We start from the raw sequence: 22999 nt of genomic DNA, 5'->3' as shown, positions 1-22999 counted from the left end.
TTGTGGGACACAGGCCCATCCTCTTCAGTGAACCAGGGGCAAGTTCGCTCATTTTTAAAAAGTCAGAAGTGGGGAATTGACCAAAAGGGTGTGAATGAGGGGCACTATTTAGCAAGTGTCTGCTCCCACTGTTCAAAAGAACAACTCCAGGAGACTGAAAATCTGCATACTTTCTGGAAGAACACTTTCTAAGCCTAAGCCCCTTCTGCAGGGAACTGAAGTTCTTCACTGGAGTCCTGAAAAGCTACCTGCTTCCAAAAGGAAGCATGCTTGGGTGAGGCACCATTGACCCCTGTATAGACTTGTTTCAGGATGTAGGGTCTGGCATAAGATGCAAACTTTTGGTTGCCGAGAAGAAAAGAAGATAACTTGAAAAATGGCTTTCATTTTTGTTTCAAAGGACATTGGTATCAGGGTTGCAGATATGACTCAGTTAGTAGGGTGCTTGCCTAACATTCATGAATCCCTGGGCTCCATCCTAAGAACCACATAATCCAGACATAGTAGCACATGCCTGCAACTTGAAAGTTAGAGACAGGAAGATCAGATGTTCAACAAGGTCATCCTCAACTACATAGTGAGTCTGAGGTCAGCCTGGGATACACGAGACCCTTTCTCAAAAAGAAAAGAAAAAGAAATAGAACCTTGGTATCTGTTTTGTAAACTTATCACTACACATTTGTGATCAGGGTGGTGAGATGATTCAGTAGGTAAGAGCACCCGCCATAGACATAAGAGGGCCTGAGACATCCAGAATTTGATTTCTAAGGACCAATGTGAACACATCTGTAAGTCCTGCTTGGGGAGCAGAGAATGAAGAATGAATGGGGCTCACAAAAACTGCAGATCTGCATTCAGAGAAAGACTTCATCTAAAAGGAATACTCAGAAGTCTTGGGACTTGGAAGATGGCTCAATGATTAAAAGCACTTGCTTTCAAAAAACACTTGGGGGCAGGAGAGATGGATCAGTGGTTAAGGTGCTTGCCTGCAACACCTAACAACTTGGGTTTGATTCCCCAGTGCCCACATAAAGCCAGATGCACAAAATAGTGCAGGAATCTGGAGGGTTTTTGCAGTGGCTAGAGGCTCTGGCACACCCATACTCATTCATTCTTATTCTCCCTTTCTCTTTGCAAATTAATAAATAAAATATTTTTTAAAAGAAATACTTGGATGAGCAATATAGGAAGGACCAACGACATTCTCCTCTGTCCTCCATGCATGTACAAGTGCATCTGTGCACACTCACACATCACCACTACCACTACTACACCATAAAAAAATAATTTTAAAAAAATGATAATAAGAAATATTATAATTTGTGACATAATTACTTTAAGAGTGCTGTATCTTTAACCATACTCTGATCAAGAGTCCTGTTGTCTATTCATTCTGTCATTCATTCAACTAACACATATTTGCTACTTGCCACATGTTCAGCATGGTAGGCATGAGGGTGCACTGGTAAGCAAAGCAGGTACCTTGGCTTTAGGAAACAAGTGGCAAACAGAAGAAGACAGGCAACTATTGACTTAGCTAAGGGCTGAATTGGAGAGATTTTTTTTTCATCATTCAAGTGCAATGATTCCTTTCCCAATTCTAATTTTCTGTTCTAAGATTAGGCTCTTGTTCATGATTAAATACAGTGGGACCACTCTCTAGTAACATGAAGCCAAATATAATCGGAAGCAAATAGTCTAATTATATGGATTTCTCAAGGTCAAAGTGATGATTCAGAGTGAAATAAAACTCATGCCTTGGGGGCTGGAGAGATGGTATAGCAGTTAAGGTACTTGCCTGCAAAGCCAAAGGACCTTGGTTCATTTCCCCAGAACCCACATAAGCCAGATGCACAAGGGGGCACATGCATCTGGAGTTCATTTGCAGTGGCTGGAGGCCCTGGTGTGCCTAGTCTTTCTCCCCCCCCCCCTCTCAAATAAATAAAAATAAAGTTTTTAAAAAAATCTCATGCCTTTACATCTTTCCCAACATCCTCAGGCTTTCCTCTTCAGGTCTTCTGGGAGTAGCTCAGAGAACAAAAGCACACACAAATATTCCCAAGCAAGCAATCACTAGTGAGAACAGTGGTAGCTGATCTCCTAGAAACCTGTGGAATGTGCAGTGAACCAGCCCTGCTGAAGTGCATATGTGTACAGTGTGTAACACAGAGGTTTCCCAGAATATTGGTTTTCTAAGATCTTCCTCAATAACAATAATACTGGCACTGCACCTGCAGAGGTACAAGGAATAGTTCTCAAAACCATCATGATAAGAGGAAAAGATGATGACATCAAACGTAAAAGAGAGACTGATTGAGATGGGGAGGGCATATGATGGAGAATGAAGTTGCAAAGGGGAATGTGGGGGGAGGGAATTACCATGGTTTATTGTCTATAATTATGGAAGTTGTCAATTACAAATTTAAAAAGAAAACAGGAATACTGGCTCGAGAGATGGATCAGCCATTAAGACACTTGCCTGCAAAGCCTAACAACCCAGGGTCAATTCCCCAGTAACCATGTGAAGCCAGATGCAGAAAGTGGCACATGCATCTGGAGTCCATTTGCAGTGGCTGGAGGCCCTAAGCATGCCCATTCTCTCTGTCTGCCTCTCTTCTATTTCTCTCTGCTTGCAAATAAATAAATTAAAATGTTTAAGCATAGGGATAGCTCATCTGAAAAGCAAATCTGAGAGAAGGATATGGCTTCTCCTCTCTGGCTAGATCTGTTGCTCCTCAAATTCAATGTGAGTCCCTCCCTAGTCAGGAGTTCCCCTTTCCTAGAATTAAGATTCCTGGAAGAATTAAACCTGACCCTGGAATTGTGACTGATTAACTGAGTCCCTACTCTGAACCTATCACAGACCCTGATTTGGGTCTCTAGGTGTGCTTTACCCTACTCCTGCATTCTCATGGGCAGGAACTCTCTGTATTCTTTCCTTCTCATAATCTAATAAAGTCTGTGTAAAGTGAAAAGCCAATCTAGAGCTACAGGGATGGCTTAGCAGTTAAGGCACTTCCTGCAAAGCCAAAGGGACCCAGGTTTGATTCCCCAGGACCCAGATGCACAAGGTGGCTTCATGCATACAAGGCAAGCACTCTACCAACTGAGCTGTATGCCTAGCCCCGCTCCCAACATTTAACCACGTTTTTTCTCTTTTTAAAAATATTTTACTGGGCTGGAGAGATGGCTTAGCGGTTAAGTGCTTGCCTGTGAAGCCTAAGGACCCCAGTTCGAGGCTCGGTTCCCCAGGTCCCACGTTAGCCAGATGCACAAGGGGGCGCACGCGTCTGGAGTTCATTTGCAGAGGCTGGAAGCCCTGGCGCGCCCATTCTCTCTCTCTCCCTCTATCTGTCTTTCTGTCTGTGTCTGTCGCTCTCAAATAAATAAAAAAAAAAAATTAAAAAAAATCTTTTACTTATTTATTTGAGAGACAAAGAGGCAGAGAGAGAGAGAAAGAGTGAGCATGCCAGGGCATCCAGCCACTGCAAACGAACTCCAGATACATGTGCCACCTTATACATCTGGCTTGCATGGGTCCTGGGTAATCAAACCTGGGTCCTTTGGCTTTGTAGGCAGGCACATTAACCACTGAGCCATCTCTCCAGCCCTGGTATTTTCTCTTATAGTTCCCAAATTGTGTGATTAAGGTCCAGTCCTACCCACAGTCACCTGGTTATACTGAATTACAAAATCCACAGGTGGCAAAAACTGAATTTGGGTTAGAGGATAGCCTGGAAGATAAGGAATCAAAATAAAACTTAACAGGCATGATGTTAACATTAATAATATCCAGGTGGCAGCTAACCTCCAAGTCAGAATACTCTATATCAGGTATTGAATGTCAACTGCAAGGTGAACACAGTGGGAAACTGTCAGTGAGCAACTATACAATTTGAAAGTAAATTCTATATGAAATAGCAAGTTAATGGAAAGGGCCCAAGGCTGAGGATTACAAAACAGGGCTTCCATCCTCAGTATTACCTTTCTGACTCTACTTCCCCCTTCCAAACTTCTATGATTTTCACAATTCGAGGGTACATTCCTCTCTTCAACAGTTTCCACGTCTTAACATTAAATTGGAATTGACTTTTTGCAGTGGGTGCTGCAGATGCACCTGCCTTGAGATCAAATGGTCTAAAGCCAGTTGAACAACAGTGAAAGAATTTATCATGGTAAACCACTGACCTGAAATGTAGATAATCTGTGTAGAAAAATAAACAGTAGAGAAATTATAGACACAGTCGTTGTTACACAAAGAGCCATAAATATGTATGGGTAGTTTGATTTTCACTTCAAATATAGCATTTATGCATTTGAAGTTAGTTATGTAAAGTGTGACTGCTAATTGAAAAGTTAGAACCCAAACCAGAAGTGCACACACATCTTCTTCTTTTTTTTTTTTAATTTTTATTTATTTATTTATTTGAGAGCAACAGACACAGAGAGAAAGACAGATAGAGGGAGAGAGAGAGAATGGGTGCGCCAGGGCTTCCAGCCTCTGCAAACGAACTCCAGACGCGTGCGCCCCCTTGTGCATCTGGCTAACGTGGGACCTGGGGAAGCGAGCCTCGAACCGGAGTCCTTAGGCTTCACAGGCAAGCGCTTAACCGCTAAGCCATCTCTCCAGCCCCACATCTTCTTTTATAATGAACATAGCATATGCCATTGTACAGGCTTGTCTTGCTGGACCTACTCATCCTTCTACCTCTCCTCTTCTTCCTTCTTTGGCTGATGCAATCAGTCCTAAAGAAAGAATTTGTGGGTCTGGAGGGATGGCTTAGCAGTTAAGGTGATTGCCTGCGAAGCCTCAGGACCCAGGTTCAATTCCCCAGGACCCACATTAGCCAGATGCACAAGGAGGCTCATGCGTCTGGAGTTCTTTTGCAGTGGCTGGAGGCCCTGGAATGCCCATTCTCTCTCTGTCTCTCTCTCTCTCTCTCTCTCTCTCTCTCTCTCTCTCTCTCTCTCTCTCTCCATTTCTCTGTCAAACAACCAAATAAATAAAAATAAAAAAATAAATAATTTAATAAAGAATTTGTGACATTTTTATTTTGCAACAAATACTCGTTTGCTATTAGAGAAGTTTGTGAGTAGGAAGCAGAGATGGAAGTGGGGCCCTATGGAGTCTCCTGAGTGGAAGCCTTGCCAGGGGTGTCTGAAAGCCTGGCATGATGGATGTAATGAAAGCTGTCCAGAAACACAAAAATGATGATTGGCCATTCATGTGCCATCTGGGTTGTCAGCCTGTATTTATTCCCAGTTGTAAGGAACCCCAGAGAATGCAATGTCCATCCAATTGGTCATGGATAACTGTTCCAATCTGCCAGAGAAGCCATCTCAGCCTTTTTGGCGGGAGCCATGAGGATCATCAAAGACTGAATGGCTGTGTGCAATGATCTCGTCCAGTTGTTCCCCCAATGAGATGGATGATCATGCTTCCAAAGGGATATGGGCTGCCTTTGACAGATCCAGATGCAGTGCCTGGTCAGCCAATGTGTACCTATAAGTCCACTATGAAGATATCAACTCTAGTGCTAAGAAAAGGTGAAATGTTAGTGCTATGTCAGTGATAGCACTGTGAAATTGTCAGGAAATACACTCAGTGCTTATGATTCTGCTGCTGCATCTGCTGCTGCAAAGTGCTCTCCGAGAAAACAATTAACAGCTCTGTGCTCCTATTTCCTCACCAACACTATAATCATACACCCTATTTATTGCAAAGGAGTGATATTAGCCTGAGCCCAAAAACAAATAGTTTTAAATGATTCATTTATACTAATAGAGACTATAAGAGCTTTACTGGGAAAATCTAATCCAAGGCTGTTTCTATAACTGGAGTCCAGACATTTTAGAGCAAAAGCCCAGGCTTGGGAAACCCTCATAAAGCTGGTTTCAGCCACGTATCTCCAACATACCAATTTAAAAGATGAATAATAGTGAAAGGCAGAGAGGGATTATTCAATGTGATCACATTGGGAAGGGGAATAAAGAAAAGAGTCCATTTTCAGGGTACTGACATGAACTTTAAATTCAAATAGAGAAAGAATTGCAGTCCTGGTCAACGTGTGGTCTGGTTGATTGCTGTCTCAGATCTGGTGCTGCAAGGTGGTCCTCAGAAGTCCTTACTGCTGTCATTATTTGAGAAGTTCAGTCTGGTTCCTACAAGATGGTGACTCAGCTCCAGGTGTGGTCTAACCCTCATAGAGAATTGCCCTTATCTGGGCATTGGAAAAGGATTCACTTTTCCTGGGATCCAAGGTGACTGCATGTTTAGGACAATGCCTTATCTCTGTGCCATCAGCCAAAGTACAAGAGGCAACTACAAAATTAAGGCAGGAATATCAGGCTTTCATATTGTTTTTAGTTACCTCATGGTCCCAAGTGAAGAGTCAATGCTGTTTAGCAAAACTAGCTTCTAAGGGCCTGTTTCATTCAAAGTTGCTTAAATATGAAATCACATTCTGTCTTGTAGGGTCTCTAGACTTTAAGTAATCTTATGACATTACCTGTGATTTACCAACCACTTTACTTTTAACATAATGCTCAATTTTTTTTAACCACCAGTTAAATGAACACATTAAGGTTTTAGAAGGGGCAACTAGTGCATGATAGAGCTGAGATCCAAGTCCGAAAAGCCACTACCATTCTCATTTTGATGAGAAGCAGAGTCCACTATCCTCTCTTCAGTGGACAATGACCATAACTAAAGAGACTCCATGCCCAGTAAAAGATTGCTGGAACAAAGATTGCGAGAACCCAACCAGACACAGTTTATGGGAGGAAAGTGTTTATTTCAGACTTACAGTTTGAAGGAGAAGCTTCATCATGGTAGAGAAAAGCAACCAGCTCACATCATACCTCCACAACAGAGGGAACAACAGCAAGCATGACCTGGCTCTGAACACACCACAGAGCAGGACTCCTCAACCACCAAGATCCACGTGCACCAATATGCCTCCTCCAGCAAACTTCTACCTCACAAGGACTCCAGAAGCTGGGAAATAAGTAGGAAGATTAATCAAAAATATCTGAAGCTGGGCTGGAGAGATGGCTTAGCGGTTAAGTGCTTGCCTGTGAAGCCTAAGGACCCCGGTTCGAGGCTCGGTTCCCCAGGTCCCACGTTAGCCAGATGCACAAGGGGGCGCACGCGTCTGGAGTTCGTTTGCAGAGGCTGGAAGCCCTGGCGCGCCCATTCTCTCTCTCTCCCTCTCTCTGTCCTTCTCTCTGTGTCTGTCGCTCTCAAATAAATAAATAAAAATTAAAAAAAAATATCTGAAGCTATGGGGGACATTTACATTCAACTCATCACAGATAGGATTGGTTCCCCATATCCCCAAATGAGTGGCATGCTCGGATCACTATCTTCACTGGTAGCTGCCATTCAGGAGCATGTGTGCACAGATAGGGCAGGAGCCATCTTCAGAAATTCTATCCCATAGTTGCCAACCTATGCTATCAAGTAAAACCTGGTAGAATTAGTTAAAACTCTTAAAGATTGCTGTTATGGTTTGAATGGGAAATGTCCCCTTCTGGCTGATGTATTTACATATTGTTTCCAAGCTGGTGGTCCTGATTTGGGTGGGTTGTAGAACCTTCAGGAGGTGGGGAGTATCTGGAAAAAGTTGATCTCTGGGAAGGGGAGTTGGGCTTGGAGGGTAATAGCCTACGTTCACTTCCAGTTGAGTTCTCTAATCCCTGATTTGTGAGATGAGGTGCACTACCAGTTCTTACTGCTACTCTTTCTCCACCTTGCTTTCCCTGCCTTGATAGACTGTATCCTCACCTTGATAGACTGTATCCTCTCAAACTATGAGCCAAAATACTCCTTCCTTCAGTTGCCTTTGTCAGGCATTTTATCACAATAATAAGAAGAGTAGCTAATACAGTTGCCTAGGCAAAATCAGCATTACTCAGTGTCTATAGCTACTTCCCCAAAACAAAATCCCTTCAGATGATGTCTTAGAAGATTCTTTCAACACCTCAAATTCTTTTGCTTGGAGTCTCTTGGATTCATTAAGTAGAAGCTATCTCTGCCTACTGATAGAAGAAAGGTTTACCTGGATCACGTAAGAGAGATGGAAAGTTATAAATACTGAGATACTTATCTCACTCCCTCAGAAGCTACAGATAAAGGCAGATTCTAGAACCACAGACTGATCTCCCAGTCCCTGGATCTTCATCCACATTCAGCACCATTTAATACAACTGAGCTCATTATCAGACATCACCTTGTCTGTTGTTCTGAACCTGAAATTTGCACATTCTTTCTTCATCCCTTGTTGGACATCCTGAAAATGAAATTGAACTGATTTAGTGAAACTATTCCAGGGATGCCTCTGTTCAAGAAATAATAATAATAATAATAGGACTTTGGCTAGTCTGTGGGTTGGCTGATTACTGGGACCATCAATAGTAGAGAAGAGCCCATGTGGAAATAGGGCACTTTCATGGAGAAAAGGGAAAGTGACCTTGGTAGGGAAGATGTCAAGAGCTCTACCCAGAGTTGCGACAAGCAAGAAACAAGTCTCAAAGACTCTCTTCCTATTCCTATATAATTTTCCCCAAAGAGGTCTTTTCCATAGGGTATTTACTGAGTGTATCTAACAAGTCCGAGAGAAATAACTAGAACAAGAAGGGCTACTCTATAACATCCCTAGGGCACCTGTATGGAGATATACTACCCTAACATTTACTAAAGTTTAGCTATGGGACATTCCTCAAGTTATGCACTGTGAAAACAAATAGATCCCAAATAGCACTTGTAGCATAATTTTATACATGAGACTTCATTGAAGCATCTCAACAAACCACATTTGGCTCCCAAGTCTGTGCTTTAACCACTACACGGCACTGCCACTCCATTCTTTTAAGCATTGTTACTTAAGTCACCACAGATTCTCTGACCTACATATCACAGGCACGGAGGCAAAAAGTCAAGTAATTTGCCCAAAGCCTGCAGCTAACACATGCCAGAACCAGAGCTGGGCCACAGAGTCCATGTTCCTGTCACTCTGATGTGACCCGATTCTCTAGTGACAAGCAGCAGATACCGTTTGCCTTCCTTCCAAGTGTCCCATAAAATAATGGGCAGATGAGACCTCTCCTGAGTCTGCTTCCTGCACCACCCAACCACAAACAAGGTAGGTACTTACCTTTTTGAGTTTTCTCTTCCACATGACTCTCGCCATTATTTAGCCCACTCTCTTCTAATGTCTTCCCCCACCTCAGGCCTACCTTCCTTCTAATGATCTAGACAATAGGGGAGAGAAGTCTATTGTGAACAGGAAGACCAAGATACAAGCAGCCAAAGTTAGAAGATTCCCACATTGTAGATGAGGGTCAGAGAAGTGGCATGGTAGTATTCACACTACAATGATCATCCCAGTGTGCCTTGGAGCCTGAGCTTGGCCTTTGTCCAGGATGCTGGTGTTCCTAGCATCATGTGACTGGCTTCACTGAGCTCAGACATGGCTAAGCTGGCATGGGTTCTTCCCAGATGGCTTCTCTGTAGCAGGAAAGCCTACTGTGACCACAGGGAGGCCAGTGTCTATCACTGATGGAGGAAAAGTGTTCCATTCTCCATTTTCCAGGAGCTGGGTCATAGTAGGCAATTTCCTCTGTGTTAGCAATTATCCAACTGGTTCAAACTTCTCCAAAGCACAGCAGTATCTGACATTTTGAAGTGTGTCTTTTTTGTTTATTCATTTTTTTATTAAATAGTTTTGTACTTAGTGAATACAGTCAAGTTGGTACCATTGAAACAAGATTTTTAGCTCTGGCTGGGCTCAAATTCATTACATAGCTTGAACTCCCAAACCTCCTGTATCTACCTCCCTAGTACTGGGATTATAGACTTGCAACAATCATGTTTGCTTTTATAAGATGCTGGAAATCAAACTCAGGGTTTCATTCATGCTAAATAAGCCCTCTGCTAACTGAACAACATCCCTAGCCCAAGAACTTCAAATTTAATTAAACTAGATTAATAATACAGGCAAAGGGATAAATATAGGCATTAGCACTGCCCATCTATTGTGTCTCTAAATTAGAATCTGGAAAGCCGCCACTTTTTTTTTTAATTTTTTATTTATTTATTTGAGAGCGACAGACACAGAGAGAAAGACAGATAGAGGGAGAGAGAGAGATGGGCGCGCCAGGGCTTCCAGCCTCTGCAAACGAACTCCAGACGCGTGCGTCCCTGTGGAGGGGGGAGGTCAGGGAGGAGGCTAACGATGGTACCAACATGGTTGTATACACACTGTACATAACTAATAATAAGAAGAAAGATGTTAAAAAGTTTTAAAAAAAGAAGTAATCAGTGACTGCTGCCCCCATACACACACTATCCAGCTTATTTTTGTAAATAAACTTGAAATGGGAGACAGTCGTACTGCTTTTTTCTGTACTGTCCATTCCTGCCTTTGTGCCAGGTTGAGTACTTGTGACAGACTGCATGCCTATAAAGCCTAAAATATCCATTAATTGGTCCTTGACAGAGAAAACTTGTCGACCTCTGTTAGAGTATTCTTAAACACAGCAGAATGCTCCTTGAGGCTCTACAATAGGGACTTTAGCCATCAAATTTTGGACTAGGAAAGCAAGAGTTATGGTAAAGAAATATACAAGGACGACTCTGGATTGTGTCCTTGACACACAGGCTCCATTTTCTAGTCTCTGCAGATTTTCCCTTATCTCTGGAGCAAGCAAGCATCTCACGGGTTTAGCTTGTCAACAAGTCCCCTGCCAATGCACTGCAGAGCTGCTATTTTTAAAATTGTCTCACAAGAGTGACTAAGAACTACATTTATATGAACCGGAATGAGGAGTGGGGGAAAGCATCTCCCAGGCAGATACAGTCCTTCATTTGGTCTTAATTCTATAGCCACATCTGACTGGGGCTGGTTCATACAGTCCTATTGATATCCAATCTTCCTGGACATGGAACATCATAAGGGGAACTGAAATTTCACAAGTTTGCCTTGACCTTTTCTCTTATTTTTTTTTTCCTGTTCATTTGATCTTACAATATCCTTCATGTAAGTTTTTCATATCATTGAAAGTTTATCTTTAATCTGCTCCTCAAGGGTTATATGGAAATTCTCTGAGATGTCTGCCCCTTTTGACAATACAAAGAAAGAGCCAAATAAATCAACCCTGTGGCTCAGTTGCACCTGTTCTTTTGCACTTTGCAGACCACTGAATTTCAGTAAGTAGGAGGGCATTTAAGAAATGTGCTTGACGGAATGTCTTGTATAAGGTAGTGGGACTGATTACAGCCCGTGGCTGTTGGTTTTGGCATTTAAGCAATGCACTGAAATTACAGATTCGTTGCAATAAGTTTCCTGGAGCTGCCTCATAACTTTTACTATGTGAGGGAGTTTACTTTAACTTGCTTTTTCTGTGTATGCAAGCTAGTGTGGGGGGGGGGTACATATGTATGTGTGTGTGAGCATGCATGCACGCACATACGTTTAATTCCAAAACTTGGAAGGTTGAGATAGGAGGGTTGCCATGAGTTTAAGACCAGCCTGAGCTACAGAGTGAGATCTTGACTCAAAAAACAAAAAAGACAATAATCTGCCTTGGTTCTCATATTCACAAGGGAAAGGGCAGAACACACTACTGGTTTATAGAAAGTACATTCTCTGTCTTCACCCTTCTGTTGGGGCCCTTTTATACCAAAACCAGAGATTACAATAGTGCCATTAAATACAGCAAAGCCACGTACCTTCAATTTAGATTTTTTTGAAATTAAGAATGCAAAGGGGGATGGAGAGATGGCTTAGCAATTAAGGCACTTGCCTACAAAGCCTAAGGATCCAGGTTCAATTTCCCAATACCCACCTAAGCCAGATACACAAGGTGGCACATGTGCCTGGAGTTGTTTGCAGTGGCTACAGGCCCTGGCGCAACCACTCAATCTCCCTATATCTGCCTCTTTCTCTCTCAAACAAATAAATAAAATATTATGTTTATAAAAGAGTGCAATGGCCTGACACAACATTTGTATCAGATGCTCAAACATGACCAGCAGACATTCTTAGGCCGAACTTCCACCCTCTTTCTAGTTTCTGTAAAGAAAAGGGAAAAACACAGAGCTTCCTCCGCCCTGCTTTGTCCAGAGCAAAGAGAGACAGATAATTATTTCAATGATATCTATTCAACACATGTTAATTAGGCACCTATAATATGTAAGTGCTAAGCACTAATTAGGAAGCGACAAAATAGAAATCTGGTTCTATATTGAAGAAGATTTTAATCTAGTGAGGGAGAGAAATGTTGAAAGGGACAGAGGGAGAAACGAGGTGGTATATCCCCTGATCACAACTTTGTATCACCTAAGAGTAATTAATTGGTCCTCTGGAATAAAGTAAACATATGGCCTTAGAAAGAGTTGAAGAAGTTTAAAGCCAGACTTGTGCATATGAACAACACATCTAGAATCCATATTCATCTTAGCTATGGTCTCCAAAACATGGCCAGTATGTTATGGCTTTTCCTTACCAGGTACCTGATAAGATCTACAGTCCATCTGCACATCACCTATAAGTTGTCTATGCTGCCTTATAATTGCTCCCAAGAGCCCAGTTTGTCACCTGCCCTCTGGCATCTGAACAGGCTTGAGGAATGAGTTTTGAAGAAAGGCTAGTGTTTTTAGGAAAACATTATGAAGTAAGAGATTGAAAAGATGATTGTCACTTAGGGCATGGCCCCCTCCCTGGCATATGATGTCCAGTTAGCAAATAACATCACTGTAAAAGAAAATGGTAGGCAGACCAAAAGAATAATTGAGAACAGAAGATACTTCTCATATGTTATGTCTCCAATTCAAAGAAAGATTTGAAGGTGAATTATGGTAAGCATATGTTCTGCTTTGGCTGACAACTCACCCCACTAAACCTCCGCACAGAAAGACATATATGCCCAAATTTGCCCTGCCCTCAACTTCCAGGGCATGAGTCACCACAGCTGTCCTCACACTTCTCCAGGCAGAAAGCAGGAGACTTTCCAAACAAGGCTGTGCTTTTTCTGTTTCCTTGGCTTCCTTCACACATAGCCCAGCCATGACCACATGCATGGGCAGGCAGGAACCTGTTGCCTTATTTGGGAATGCATTGCGCTCTTTGTATGGGGAGTGGGGAAGAATGGAAAGCCCACAACAAAACCACAATAGCTCACAAAGAAAGAGAATCTAATAAAGGAAATGGGCATGTTATCTAGAATAAATATAGAAAGCTGCTGCCTGATCCAAGGAATAATTATTTCCCTAACCCTTGCTTTTTAAAAGTCTCCTAGGCAAATATTTAGAAGCCTTCATTTTTGTGTAATGATGTCACTCATTTTCCCTCTGGCCATAATGCTGACTATCTGCCTTTTCACAGCTGCTGCTAGCCCAGCTCTTCTTACGTGGGAGATTATGTGGGTTTTATATTCACCCACAATCCTCTAAACTGATATTCCTCAAGCATCCCTCATTCTGACCCCAACATGTGCTGTGTGCCATCCGTTCCTGCCTGCTGACAGCGGAGACATTGTCAGCCCCAAACAGGGAGTGGCACAATGAGAAAGGAGGGTAAAGGGGTGTGAAATGTTCTAAGTTTGATAGTTTCCCGCTGGTCCTCCTTAGGAGGGTAGAACTGGGGCGGAACCAGCGCTGGTCTCCATCGCGCCCATTCAGGCCGTGGTGGGCAAGCTGACTACCCACTCTGAATGGAACCGCTGGAATTGCGTGGGAGCGACTCAGGGCTTCCTGCCGAGCTCAGAGCGGCTGCCGGCGCCACCCACCGCTCCTGTGAATCCCGATTTCTCCAAATCTAAGGTCGCTCAGCACACAGACAAGGAAAGCGAGGCAAGGAAGAGAGAGGGTAGAACAGTGATGGGTGTGTCATTTCAAAGTGGAATGTGTGTCCGCGGTTGGTCGACCCAGAAAAACAAACTCCTTTCTGAGCGGTTAGCCCGGCAACCCAATAGTGAGGGAAGGTCGCCCTCTGCTGTCGTCTACGAGTTCTGATTTTTCCGGCCAAGGGAATGTTCAAGCTCCATGTGAAACAGACGAGAAATAGTGTCTGCATTAAGCAGGGAAGGCACCCTGGGATTCAGACTGTCCGATCCAGACTTGGCTCTGGGTCGGGAGAGACGTGAAGGATGGCGTGACAGCCATCAGAAAGCCATTTCATGCGGCTGCTGAGAAAACAGTGTGGCTTGGGGCGGAGCTGGGAGGCCGACATGCCCAGAGTAGCTTGTCTAGAAACGAAACCATTCATGAGGAGCAGGAGCCTGTGTCAGTATGCTCAGGCCAACATCTCTATTTATTTTCCTTCCTTTCTCAGCAAGCCAATGTAAGCCTGTTATTAGATACCCATATTGGTTACTTCTCTCCTTCCTGCCACCAAATACTTAACAACAGTAACTTAAGGAAGGAATTGTTTATTTTGGCTCACAGCTTGAGGGTACCATCCACCATCGTCATGGTAAAGACCACGTGGTGACAGGAGGCAGTGGGTCACACTGCAACTGCAGCGAGGAAGTAGAGAAAATGAATGTTTGTTTTATCCTGTTTATTCAGTTTGGGAACCCCGTCCAGTACCCCAGGATCATACTGCCCACATTTAGGGTGGGTCTGCCAACCTCAATGAACTTAACCTAGAAATTCCCTCAGAGACATGCCCAGGGATTTGTCTGCTGGGTGATACCACATCCTGTCAAGTTGACAATCAAGATTACCCATCATGGACTGGAGAGATGGCTTAGCGGTTAAATGCTTGCCCATGAAACCTAAGGACCCCGGTTCGAAGCTCAATTCCTCAGGACCCACGAGAGCCAGGTGCACAAGGTGGCACATGCATCTGGAGTTCGTTTGCAGTGGCTGGAGGCCCTGGCATGTCCATTCTCTCCCTCCCTCCCTCCCCACCCCTGCCCCTTTCTCTCTCTGTCTGTTGCTCTCAAATAAATAAATTAATTAAATTAAAAAAAAATAGCTACCTGCTGCAGAGATTGCTTAGCGGTTAAGGTGTTTGCCTGCAAAGCCAAAGGATCCCAGTTTGACTCTCCAGGACCTGCGTAAGCCACATGCACAAGAGGGCACATGTGTCTGGAGTTTGTTCACAGTGGCTGGAGGCCCTGTCCTCTCCCTCTCCCTGTCTCTTTCTCTCTCTCTCTCTCTCAAATACATAAATAAAAATAAAGTTTAAAATAAATAAATAAAAATAAAATAAAGATTAGCCATCAGAATACCTCAATTTGTTCCTCTGGGAAAGAAAAGAAATACAGTTCTCATATTAGGGGAAAGAGGTGAAACTCAATGGCTTTGCTTACAAATGTTGCATGAAAAATTTTAAATATAGTCATGTGACCAAGTCTGATGAAAGAATAGTTATGTAACTTATTGTACGTCCTTGGGGGTATGTGAATTAACTGTGACATAAAATGATTGACCCAGACATTTACTTGCCTTAGAGCTAATCCAAATGCAACTTACAAGGCAAACTTAATCAAAGTTATAATTAATGTTTTGCAGATGGAACTGGCTGCAAATGAAAGGCTGCAAGGAACAGATATTAATGCATCAGTCATGACTTTTTCTCCAATTTTCACATTACATTTCTCCATTTTACTTTGCATAGAGTTTTCCTCTATATTTTAGAAGGTGCCCAGAAACTATATATCACCATGCAAGTTTCTTTCATTTGCTTGAGAAATCCAATGATTTGGGGTTCAACAAAAGATCTTTCAACAGGAGGAAGAAAGGGTACCAGGAGAGGTATACCATCATTTTCTGCCAATGTCACACCTAATACTTTGTATAGTATCTTGGCAGTCTTTTTTTTTTTTTTTTTTTGAGGTAGTGTCTCACTCTAGCCCAGGCTAACCTGGAATTTAGTATACAGTCTCAGGGTAGCCTTGAACTCAAGGTGATCCTCCTGCCTCAACCTCCTGAGTCCTGGGATTAAAGGAATGTGCCACCACGCCCAGCCACACAGTCTATTTTTAACTGAATTCATGCAAATATCTAAAGGTCTTAACTGGATTATCTGCCTGCTTAGAATTTTCTAAATACATCTGATTTAAAATATATGAAGCACTTGGCCAAAGGAGGACTGATCTACTCAGGCTAACTGACCTTAAGGTCACAGTGCAACTAGATCTCATAGAGGGAAAAACAAAAAGTTGTAGTCATCTTTAAGTCAGTTCCATTTTGCTCTTTTCTCCTCTCAGTTCTCTTTGGTGCAAACTTTGGTGGCTCTTCACAAATACAAGCAGAACAAGTGGCCATCCAGAGTTGAAATAACAGTGTCATCATTATTCCTGACTGCTGCTTTGTAAGCAAGTCCAGAAATGGTAGGTTGCACTACAACTTCCAATCAAATCAAAATGAGCAATTTTTGCCAGGCGTGGTGGCACACACTTTAATCCCAGCTCTCTGAAGGCAAAAGTAGGGGGATCACCATGAATTCAAGCCCCCCCTGAGACTACATAGTGTATTCCAGGTCAGCCTGGGATAGAGCAAGATCCTACTTCAAAAAAAAAAAAAACAAATAATAACAACAATAATAATAAAATATGTTTTTAAATAAGCAACGTTCATACATACTAGGGCTTCTCCATTAACTGACCTTCATGCATATCAGTTTCTCCATCTACTAACTTTGGGATTTTGTGGAACCTTCTTACAATAAAGACAGTTGCTTTGAAAAGCTCTACAGCCTAAGACTCAAGGCCAAGTGGGAAAGAAATACACCACCACCTCCCCCCCCCTTGGTGTTAGGGGTTCCCTGTACCTCAGTGGCTCTTAGGCTGGACCATATGGTATGGAATTTGTCCCTTCTCACAAAAACCCATGAAAGCAAGAAGTTTCCTTTTTTTCTTGGGAAAAACCAAAGCCCCTTCTCCCTCTGGCTTTGGTGACCTTGTCATGCTCTTTCACGGGGGACTTAGCCCTGTCTGGAAGCCAAAGTCCCTCTCTGTTTGGCGTCAGTAACCCCGTCATGTTCTGTCTTAGCATACTAACTGCGCATTCCTGGGATTCGCACTTTCTCTAGCTTCAGGACCCGATCACACTGCCAGTGGCATGATGATGTAACTTTCCTAATCAAGCTCTACTTTAAAGGACAATTTGTCTCAGAACGTCTCTTTCTTCACCCAGGCTACTTTCCCTCTCAAAAAATACCTCAGGCCTGTCACTTCGATTAGTGAGAATGTTTAGCAGTCTCCCTGGGTTCTGTTCACTAGATGCCAGCAGCATGTCCGGTCTCTGGTTATGAGAACCAAAAATGTCTCTGGACACTGTTAAGTAACCTCCCTCCCCCCACCCCGGCCGGCACACACACACAAAGAGCAAGAGTTACTCAGGGTTGCAAACCACTAATATAGATTGGCTTATAGTATGTTAATTAACAAAAGAAACTGCTGTGGTTTTGAAATCCTGTTTTGAAGTAATCACTCAAAGTGGGCTTCATTCCAAAATTCTCCTCCAACTATTTGCTTCTTTCTGGTCCCTTTATTCTCCTACCATACATACGTGCACACCAGCAGTAGACATGAGCCTCACTCTGGGATAGCCTGAGGCAATTTTGTTCCGCAGGGGAAATTTGGCAATGTCTGTGTTGTGTGACTTCTCCTGAGGAAGTATGAACACACATCTATTCCCCTCATATAAGGCACCAATGGCAGACCAAACAAGCAATTCTGAAATCCACCTCCAGCTCACTGAACCAGGGAAGTCTATTGAAGTTACTTACAAAGTCAGCTCCATCAGCAAGAGGCCCATCTCAGCTGTTAACTCACAGATGCTGCACTGCTCCCTGCCCAACTTGCAGGCAGTTTCCACCAGAGTCTCCCCTTTCCAGCAGTTGTTTACTGGGTTTTTTTGCAACTTTGGGAAGGGCCCTTTTGAATAAATCTTGTAACTCTTTGAGCTACTGTGTTTGATAAATTTCATGAGCTTCCTGGCTCTTCTCAGCCTCCTTCCTCCCTTCAAGAGTGTATGTTTCAATTCAGATGAAATAGGTACACAGCAGTTGAGAAACTGTTGGCGTCCTCACCTGCTGGTGCCAGCTGGACCTGTTTCCAAGTCCTGAATGACTGGTGCTGAGGACCTGAGCTGAGACTGGAGTGAGCCAACAGAACCTGGGAACTCCAGGTGATTTCTTTATTTCTTTTGCACAGGAGCCCAGAGGCAGCAGCCTTCAGAACTTTTATTAGAACAGCTCTGTGTACAGGGTTCATGCAGAGTTTATGCAGATAACAGCTTAAAGAAAACAAAGTAGACAGCAATTTCCCTATCTCAGAAGCAGGAGACATTCTGGCTAGCTGGAAACTATAGATGAATATTAGACTCCCTAACAGGTAGAGAGTAGACACCACAAACTGTCCCCAGCATTCCGGGATCAAATACAGGTGCCCTTCACACACACACACACACACACACACACACACACAACAAAGAATGATCCCATCTAGAATAGCAATAGTCCAGTAGTGGCAATGTGGAGAAATCACATCTTAAGATCATTTTTATTCTGTGCTTTAGCTTCTGTCTTTAAATCTGTACTTATGTTTGAGTTGGCAGTCCAGTGATGGGAGAGGGACTGAGGAGGAAACTTGGCACAGAACCCAGCCCTAAAACAGATCAATATTGGAACACAGGCCAGTTTATATCCAGGGTTCAGCCAATGTGGGGGCCAAGGGGTGGGACAAACCACAGTCACAATTCAAAATGACAGTTAACACAAATAGCCCTGCAAAAAAAAAAAAAAAATGTTTTGTCCTGCCAGGCATGGGGACAGAATGGCTGGGAATCTAGAGTGGTAAAGACGTTTTACTGTCAAATCAGGCTGTCTCTGTAAAGTCAAGTGACTGGTGAAGCAGTACCATCCATCAATCCAGGGTTTGGGAGGAGGGCTAGCTTCTGGGGTGGGGCATATGGGAAGAGAGTGCATCAGAAGTTGGATCTGAACTTCCAGAACCTTAACTTCTACTTCTGTAATTAATCTTCCCTCTTAACCATTGAGAGCACTTGGACCATGAAATCAGGTACTATCTTCTCTCACACTCATCCTCATATGTACTAACATAATGCTCTCAGCAGAAACCAAGCTGTAATGTCAAGTCAATATACCAAATTGAAACTCAGGGAGATGTATGAAATTGTGGCATTTTGGTAGGAGGCCAGAACTATGAAGGATGTGAGCACTGATCTTATTAACAAGTTCATGAGCTACTGTGTTGCAGTGCCAAGGATACTGGCAGGAAACATGAGGGCTTTGTGGCAGGATGCATTGGATATTCATGCCAGATCCTGCCTGTGCCCCTAGTTCCACAGGAGCTACACGGAGTAGCCGAGGTAGATGCTGTGTAAGCAGAGGGATTCCATCACAACTGGGCTATTTTTAGTTTAGGAAGCCCTGATCTTTTACAATATGTGGTAAGCAAACCTGCCTGGGCTTTGGTTCAGAGGGAGATATTGTTCTGCTCTAGTCATAGATGCTATCCCTACTTTTCAAAAGATACTATGCAAATATAGCTGAAAAAACACATCTGAGGGGCTGCAGAGATGGCTCAGCAATTAAGGCACTTGCCAGGAAAGCCTAACAACCTAGGTTCAATTCCTCAGCACCCACATAAATCCAGATACACAAAGGGGTGCATGCATCTGGAGTTCATTTTTGGTGACTGGGGCCCCTGATGCACCCATTCACATCCTCCCCTGCCCTCTATCTTCTATCTCTTTCTGCTTGCAAATAAATAAATAAAGAGAGTGGAACAAAGGCTGTCAGCACTTATGCTGACAAGACAAAACTGAAATGATAATGATCATGGAGAATCATCTCCTAACAGCCATTAGCAAAGGCTCTATGTTGCTGTTTTCTGTGTATTAAGTGATGTTTGTTTTCTCTTGGTTCTCACATAGTAAATATGACCCTTCCCAAACCAGTGCAGAGTGAACAATTAGTAATTGGTTATTTTACTTCATGTCAGCTGTGTGCTCTCTTTAGAGAGAGCAGTATTTCCTCACGAACAGTGAATGTCTTAAAGCTGAATCTTTTGACAACTCCACACTTCCAAACTGCAATTGCCAGTTCCCAGTCTTTATCTTTGCTCCCTGTAATGGAACCTCCTCCTATCCAGTGCAAGCAGGCAGAGTGGTATGATGGAAGGCAGGGGGTCACGAATGTTGTTAAAATTCAGGCGTGGGGGGTGCTGGAGAGATGGCTTAGCGGTTAAGCGTTTGCCTGTGAAGCCTAAGGACCCCGGTTCGAGGCTCGGTTCCCCAGGTCCCACGTTAGCCAGATGCACAAGGGGGCGCACGCGTCTGGAGTTTGTTTGCAGAGGCTGGAAGCCCTGGCGCGCCCATTCTCTCTCTCTCCCTCTATCTGTCTTTCTCTCTGTGTCTGTCGCTCTCAAATAAATAAATAAATAGATAGATAATTAAAAAAAAATTCAGGCATGGGGGAGGGTGAGCGAAGCAGCCATCGTGTGCTGGTGGCAATGTTAGCAAATAGACATGGTCACTTTCAGGAGCCCAAGACCAGAGCCAAGCAGGAAAGCAATAATCAGCCCCCTGTTCCCAGGGAAGCCCAAAGTCCTCCTGATCCTGATTTTAATGGGGAACGCTGAAAGCAAGTCTTGAAAACTGGTTCAAAGGCTAAAAGGAAATAAATAAAATATGGAAGTAGCATGGGAATCGAAAGGGGAAAAAAGGGTTTCAGTAGGAAGAAAAATGGAGAAACAGAAGGTAAGTGGGAAGATCAAATTGCATTGTATACTTATATTGTCAAAAAGTTATAGAAAAAGAAACAAAACTTCATCTGAGCAGCCAAGTAACAGCAGTAAGGTATCTTCTGATGCCAACTGAACACAATGCCATGTGAAACCTCTGACAACACAGCAAGTCATTTGTATCCTCTGAAATATGTGATGCCACCAGATGTCATGAGAGTAAAACGACAGCAAAAGCTGGCTGAAAGGAAAACAAGCCTGATGTGTGACTGCAAGTGAAGGAAAATAAACACATGCCTGCTACTGACAACAAGGAGGCAAGGAGCATGGCTTCCTTCAAAATAAACATGGCCAGAAGTTGGACAACATGCATGCATTTGCTGGCCACACTTACTGGCAGGACTGCCAAGGAAAGGCGAGTATGTGGACCGAGGGTGGCAAACGGAAGCATACAGTACCTCTGTCTTCTCCCCCAAACATGCTCTTTAAGCCACTGCTGAGCAGGACCCCAATGTCTACATACACACAGATTCCATACTGTTACCAAAGTCCCAGGCCCTAGGGAGCCAGAACAAATTAGGTTCAGCCACTTGCCCTGGAAATCAAACGGAAAAGTCACGGTGACAGGCAGGTATATTAGTTACTTTTCTTGTTGCCAAGTATCTGCTAAGAAGTAAGGTAAGAGAGGAAGGTTTTATTTTAGCTTACAGTTCAAGGGGAGACCATTCATCATGGTGTGAAGGTATGGAATCAGGAGTTTGAGGCCACTGGTCACATTGTATCTGCAGTTAGGAAGCAGAGAGATGAATGTGGGTGCTCAGCTGTTTTTCTCTTTTTTATTCAAGGATCCTAGCCTGCAGGGTGGTGATGTTCATGTTCAGGGTGGGTCTTCTCTCCTCAACTAAACCTTTATGTAACACCCAGGGGTGTGGTTCCATGGTCATTCTAAACCCAGTCAAGTTGAAAACAACTATTAACCATCACAAACAGAAAAGAAATTTAATGAATGCAACCAGGTTGGAAAGACAAAAGAGATCAAGCATCTCACCCTTGTCTTCACTGATTTTAATATAAACTCCAAAGTCATATAAGGAAAGGAGACAAAAGGTACATATAGTCAAAGCCTGGTGACCTGATTGGTCATTGTTACGATTTGGATATAAAATGTTCCCCACAGGCATGAGTTTGAACATTTGATCCCCACTTGGTGTTGGTGTTTTGGGAGGTTGTAAAACCTTTGGGAGGTGGAGCCAAGCTTAAGGAACAGGCTCTTTGGGGGACAATCCTTGATGTTTATAGCTCAACCCTACTTTCTGTCCCATTTCGGCTTCCTGATCTTCCAAGATGTGAACAAGCAGCCTCATAATCCTGCCGCCACAATCAAGAACCACTCCTGCCAGCATGCCTTCCTACCATGGTGGACCAGATCCTGAAACCATGAGCCAAAATACACCCTTCCTCCCTTCAATTGCTTCGTGTCAGGTCTTTGGTGATAGCAACAAGAAAAATAACTAAAACAATCATTGTTCATTGTCTCAGTTCTGGGCACATAATCTTACTGATGTCAAAGTGAGCTCCAAACCAGTGAGCATCCATGTTTCTAAAGGAGTGGGATAGTGCTCTTGAGAGTGATGCCTGAAGTTGTTCTCTGGCTTATACACACACACACACACACACACACACACACACACACACACGGACATCTCACAATATCACAAGCCAGAAACCTTGGAGGTATAATATGACTTGGGGGGTCATGCTACTGACATCTAGTGTGTACAGACCAGCAATGGTGTCAAACACCCTGCCACACACAGAAATGTGCCATAACAGAGAGTCATGCAACCCCAAGTCAATAATTTAAAATACCTGATCAACATCAACCACATCTCCATAGGGAAGATGTATGAGCAATCTGTTTGAATTGTGCACGAACTGTCATTTCCCTGTGGACCAATATCCTGAATGGCTAGCTGATTTCTGCAGAGTTTAAGGACTACCTGGGCCTCTTCTTTTGTACTTATAAGAACTCCCTAAATTTCCTGTCACGTTTGTCCTTGTGTAAGCCATCAGACAGAACAGTACAATTCTAAAGGTTCTCCAAAGTCTGCCCATAAAAATAACAGTCCTGGACATTTTATTGATCAAGCTTTTTTTATAAATGTGCAAATGCCAAGCAAAGAAGCAATGTCAATAGCCTCAATATTTGAAATGTGGAATTGGGGGGGATGTTTGTGATTCTAGCCAAGACCTCATAAATCCCTATTAGATTAGAACC

The sequence above is a fragment of the Jaculus jaculus genome, chromosome X (assembly GCF_020740685.1).
Source record: "Jaculus jaculus isolate mJacJac1 chromosome X, mJacJac1.mat.Y.cur, whole genome shotgun sequence".
Taxonomy (NCBI): Eukaryota; Metazoa; Chordata; class Mammalia; order Rodentia; family Dipodidae; genus Jaculus; species Jaculus jaculus.
This window is presented reverse-complemented; position numbering follows the sequence as displayed.